Source organism: Chiloscyllium plagiosum, chromosome 33 (genome assembly GCF_004010195.1).
Source record: "Chiloscyllium plagiosum isolate BGI_BamShark_2017 chromosome 33, ASM401019v2, whole genome shotgun sequence".
Classification (NCBI taxonomy): Eukaryota; Metazoa; Chordata; class Chondrichthyes; order Orectolobiformes; family Hemiscylliidae; genus Chiloscyllium; species Chiloscyllium plagiosum.
In genome coordinates this window covers 28,600,030-28,606,063 of record NC_057742.1, presented here as the reverse complement: position 1 = coordinate 28,606,063, position 6,034 = coordinate 28,600,030, and the positions used below count along the sequence as shown (strand labels likewise).

Genomic DNA, 6,034 nt, shown 5'->3' with positions numbered 1-6,034 from the left:
ACAAGGGGACATAAATTTAAGGTGAAGGGTGGAAGGTATAGGGGAGATGTCAGGGGTGGGTTCTTTACTCAGAGAGTGGTGGGGGCATGGAATGCGCTGCCTGTGGGAGTGGTAGAGTCAGAATCTTTGGTGACCTTTAAGCGGCAATTGGATAGGTACATGGATGGGTGCTTAAGCTAGGACAAATGTTCGGTACAACATCGTGGGCCGAAGGGCCTGTTCTGTGCTGTATTGTTCTATGTTCTATGTTCTAAAACTTATGTCAGATTTGCATATAGCCACATTTAAACTGAGTTACCTGCTAGAAGTTCTATTAACACAGCAACATCTAAATCAAAGATGCCCCTATCCAGACCCTGTGACCATGACTTTCTGCAACTGGGAGATGCTAAATTACAGTCACAACCAGGGCTGTATAGTAAAAAGGCTGGGAGATCCACTCAGCAAGTCGGAAGAAAGTTATCTGGCATTAGATCATTCGCAATTTGATCAGAAAATAGATTACCAATGCAAGTAAGTTTTTTTTTGCTATGATTAAAAATGTATTTCGTTGAGGAAAGTATTGAAAGAAGTTGAACGACAAATGGTACAATAACAATTGTTTGCAGAGCCAAGCTAATTATAATTAGGATGCACAGCAAAGTAGTTGAAGTGGATTTGTTCATTTTTGATTCATTTTGATGGAAGTTTTCAGTGTTCTTCACTCATAGGATAACAATCAAGTGGGTGACTGTCACAAGTGCACTCATGACGCAAAATAAAAATGCATCTCTTAGTAGAAAGCAAGGGTATAAAATTAAGCAACCCAGACAGAGAGAGAATAGGACAAATCAAAGACCGTCCGAAAGGTAAGGTAATTTTCACTATTTAATGATTCTAATGAAAGATCTGCATATTAAAGTCTGAGAAATGTTTTAATTTTCAACAGACATATTTTCAGTATTTTTGTTGAATTCAGGCATAAGTAGCTTTAAGACTGTTATACAAGTACCAGAGGAATTATTTGTTTTTGCTGTATTTCCAGCTATTATTTTACAGATCTCTGGCAATGGCATTGTAAATAATGCAGTTCAGAAGTGCATGAAGACTTCAAAAAAAAAAAGAACTGTTTAAAACCATGAGCTTTCTTTCATCGTTTTTAAAAAATTATTTAAAGATTTGGTGATATTGAGAGTCAAAATATTAAGATCTTTTCCTGAAAGCATTTATCTATTCCATTGATTTCTACTCGCTTGCACAATTTCATACCAGAAATGCTATCATTAACATGAAGCAAACTTCTCAACACAAATTTTTATCTAAGTAATTTATTCTGCGTTATCTGAATAAGGACGTGCAGTCAGTCACTATTGAATTCTCTGTCTGGGTTTATAATAATACATTGCAGGGGGAAGCCACTCTCATAATGTTTTTTTCAATCCAAGCTGAGGAAATGGCAAGAATTCTGCATTTGCAGGATTTTGTTAACTATCAGTTGTTGGAAAAAATTCCAAACATTAAGAATCATGTTTTCTTTTATAACAAAAGCAATGGAATGCCACTAATTAGTGCTTTCTTCAGAATGACTCCAGGTTCATACAGCATGGAAACAGACCTTTCGGTCCAACCAACCCATACCAACCATGTTCCTAAACTAAACTAGACCCACTTGCCTGCATTGGGCCCATATCCCTCCAAACCTTTCTTATTCAGGCATTTATCCAAATGTTTTTTAAATGATGTAACTGTATCTGCATCCATCACTTCCTCTGGCAGTTCATTCCACACACGAAACATACTCTGTGTTAAAAACAAGTTGCCCCTCATGTCCTTTTTAAAACTTTCTCCTTAAAAATATGTCCCCTTGTTTTGAAGTCCAAATGGACTCTTTCTGCATTGTGACTGTAAAACTCAATGAAATGGACCAGGAGGCAACTATTTAAAGCTAACGTGAAAAAAAATATTGAAGTCCTATGCTATTATGTTAAATTTGCAGAGATTAACTATAATTGTAACTTACTCTCAGCTATTGTATTTTCAGTATGATTGAGCACCATTGCCTCCGAATGGCTTTCCTTGTCTTGTTATTTGTCTGCACCCACGGATCCCCTCCTAAAGTGATAGACTTTCTGTCCCAAGGTGAAGTGGACAATCAGTGCTTTGATGCATCATCCCTTGCTCTCGTTGAAACACGACACATAAATGCAGTTGAAAGTGTACACGACCTATGGAAGTTCCTGATATACCTGAGGGAGTCCAAGATACCCAAGCACAGATTCCTCTTCTGGGATTTGGCTCAGCTGTTCTGGGATGTTTATGTGGATTGCGTGTTGGCAAGAACTCATGGCCTAGGCAAATGAGAAACAATCTCTGATGGGAATTTCACAGTTCAAAGGTAATGACAATCATTCCCCACTTTCCATCTTCTATGCATGCAGAGAACATTCAAGAAATGGGTTAATCAGGCCACCCTGAACTGTATCATCGTGATACTGCAATTGATAGCAATCTTTTGTTACATAAGGAAGTTTAAGCCAATTGAGGTACAGTGACCTCTGAATTGTTGAATTGAGACTGACCTTAGAGCAATGGTCAGTTTTGCAAATAAGCCTATTTTTAAAAAATATTCCACCGAGTACTGTAGTTAACTTTGATTAGTTGAAAACAAGTTCTGCTGAAGAAAAACACTTGCAACTCCACAATTCATTTTAGATAAGAAAGGATTGATATGGATAATCTTCCTTTACTTGGCACCACCAATAGCTAATATATAACTAGAATATTCTATCTAGATTGGTAGCACCAAACCTACCAGCATAATGCTGGTGCATATCACTATTTTACCTAATTAACATGAATATATGCTGCACTAACTCAAGAGCTCAATATATATTTATGTAGCACCTTCAATACAGTACCTTGTTACATGGTGTTCATAAGTGCATCATAGGCAAAGTATCCCACTGAACCACGAGAAAATATTGAAACAGGTAACAAAAAGTTGGTTGAAGAGGTAGGTTTGAGGAACATCACAAAGAAGGTGGAGGGATACAGAGCCTGAGAGGTTTAGACGAGAGGTTTCGTGGGCGGCACGGTGGCACAGTGGTTAGCACTGCTGCCTCACAGCGCCAGAGACCCGGGTTCAATTCCCGCCTCAGGCGACTGACTGTGTGGAGTTTGCACGTTCTCCCCGTGTCTGCGTGGGTTTCCTCCGGGTGCTCCGGTTTCCTCCCACAGTCCAAAGATGTGCAGGTCAGGTGAATTGGCCATGCTAAATTGCCCGTAGTGTTAGGTAAGGGGTAAATGTAGGGGTATGGGTGGGTTGCGCTTCGGCGGGGCGGTGTGGACTTGTTGGGCCGAAGGGCCTGTTTCCACACTGTAAGTAATCTAATCTAAAAAAAATTCTAAATCTTTGGGACCACATAGTCAGGGATACAAATGGCAGGCATTGGAAACTGGGGCTGAACATGTTAATGTGAGCAACTACAGTTATCTGTAAATTGTACAGCTGGAGGAAGGTTACAAATTATGATAAGCTATTCTTAAACTGACTGGAATGGGGAGTCTTCTATAGCTAAGTGCATGTGCTCCATGTAGAGTAGGTTCAACTCTATGGCTGTCTTGGCCGCCTTCACCTTTCACAATACTTGGCTGACTGTCAAGGAATTGGGTTTTCTAGTCTGGAGCACGCACAGGCATTCATCACACTTCTAGTTCCTCAGGCTTGTCCAAAGTCAAAACTATTACAAAGTTTAATACTAGAGAAAACAAAACTGAATTCCTTATGTACTGCAGTCCAGAATCCCATTCAACATCAGTGCTGCACACATTGACCCTGCTCGCAAAGATTTCTGCACGCTGGCCCTTCGTCCTGGGTGAAACATAAGTGGAACCTGCCAGATATCCACAAGGGAGACTGCCAAACGCAAGCAAAGACAAACAAAGAAATGTGGAAAATAGTAGATCATTCAACCCCAGTCCACCTTTCAATGTGATCATCCTGCTCACTACCCTGCTCCTGCTTCCTCCCCATGCCCTTTGATTCCTTTAGTTCTAAAGAACGAGAAGGACATTTTCCCTCTCTCTCCCTGCTTTCCATACGCCCCCACCCCCACAGATGCAGCTGCCATATTTCAGAAACTTTTTAAAAATCTCAAGTCTTTCAAAGAGTGATTGCATGAGAAGATGAATGAGTGAGGGGATAGAGAGATGGGCAGTATTGTTATGTTGATGTGAGGGGTCGGTTTTGTTGCTCAGTTGATTTAAGTTGGCTAGTTACAGATGCTATATAAATGTAGGTAATCAGTGTAACATTTCCAGGGTAAGTATCCAGGTGTGTCCTGCAGATCTAACTCAAGACTTGTGAAAGAAAAATAATGTTTAATCCATCTGTTGGAGTTCTTTGGGGAAGCAACACAATGTAAGGAGTTGGTGAATATACTACACATAAACTTCCAGAAGGCATTTAGTAAAGTGTCACTGCAAAGGTTTTTGTGAAACATAAAAGTTCATAATGTTGAGGAAAGCATATTGGCATGAAAGTGATAATTTGCTGACTAACAAGACGCAGAGAGTATGCATAGAGGAATCTTTTTCAGGTTGGGAGGATGGAGGGAGTGGTATCTGCAGGGATTAGTGTTGGGAACTCAACTGTTTATATAAATGACTTGAATGAAGGGACCATAGATCTGGTTGCCAAAAGACACAAAGATAGGTAAGAAAACAAACAGAGAAGAGAACATAAGGAGGTCACAAAGTGGCAAAAGTAAATGGACGCAGGGAAAGTGTGAAACTGAGTTTTGTCAGGAAGATTATAAAACATATAATCTAAACAGTGAGAGTACAAGGCTCTAAGAAACAGAGGGATCCATTTGTCCTCATGTATGTTTCACAAAAGGTCAATAAGCAGTTCCAGCAAGTAAGTGAGAAAGATGTTACAATGCTATCATTTATTCCAAGGGGAACTAAATACAGAAGTAGGAAGGCTCTGTTTCCATTGCACAAGGGTCAGAAGAGACAACATTGGGGAAGAAGGATACATATGCATTAGAAGTAATTCCAAGAAGATTTGTCAGATTAAAACCTGGAATGGGCACATTGTTGTGATGGGTGAGGCTTGTATGGGGTGACGTGATTGAAATATACAAATCCCAGGGATATTCACAAGAGAGATGTGGACAGGATGCTTCCTTTTATTAGAGAATCTAGAACACAGGGTCACAATTTAAAAATCGGGCTGCCGATTAAAGCTTTTTCTCACAGAGGACTGTGTGTCTTTGGAACACTTTCTTCCTGATAAAGTGTTGAAAGCATAGTCCTTGAACATTTTTAAGGCAGTTAGATAAATTCTTGCTAAACAAGGGGAATGCAAGGTTATCTGAGTAGGCAGGAGTGTGGTTTTGAGGTTAAAATCAAATCAAGTGTTAAACAATGGGGCACACCTGAGGGCCTGAATGTTCTACTCCTGCCCCTTGCTCATATGCTTTGTATTCGAGACATTGAACTCGGAATGGAGACTTTCACAGAGGGTTCCAGGCAATGGAAATCAACCCTTTGGAAACTTACACTTTCCAGACAAGTTCAGCTCATGTGGTAGGATTCCCAAGGGATTGTGTGTGTGTGTGTGTGTTCAAAGTTTGTGAGAAGATTTGTAGCTCGGGTGCTCGTTGCTGTGGTTCTGTTCGCCGAGCTGGAAGTTTTTATTGCAAATATTTCGTCCCCTGTCTAGGTGACATCCTCAGTGCTTGGGAGCCTCCTGTGAAGCGCTTCTGTGGTGTTTCCTCCGGCATTTATAGTGGTCTGTCCCTGCCGCTTCCGGTTGTCAGTTTCAGCTGTCCGCTGTAGTGGCCGGTATATTGGGTCCAGGTCTATGTGTTTGTTGATGGAGTTTGTGGATGAGTGCCATGCTTCTAGGAATTCCCTGGCTGTTCTTTGTTTCACTTGCCCTATAATGGTAGTGTTGTCCCAGCCAAATTCATGTTGCTTGTCGTCTGCGTATGTGGCCACTAGGGATGGCTGGTCGTGGCGTTTCGTGGCTCGTTGATGTTCATGGATG

At 40.8% G+C, this 6,034-nt stretch overlaps 1 long non-coding RNA gene across 1 annotated transcript in view; it reads left to right on the top strand.

Moving 5' to 3' along the window:
• Positions 1-829: 829 nt before the first annotated feature.
• Positions 830-6,034, top strand: part of LOC122539677 — a 6,258-nt gene continuing 1,053 nt past the window's right edge. Inside the window, exons 1-2 of the long non-coding RNA XR_006309146.1 lie at positions 830-848; positions 2,021-2,374. This is a non-coding gene — a long non-coding RNA (uncharacterized LOC122539677). The remainder of the gene's footprint in view (positions 849-2,020; positions 2,375-6,034) is intronic.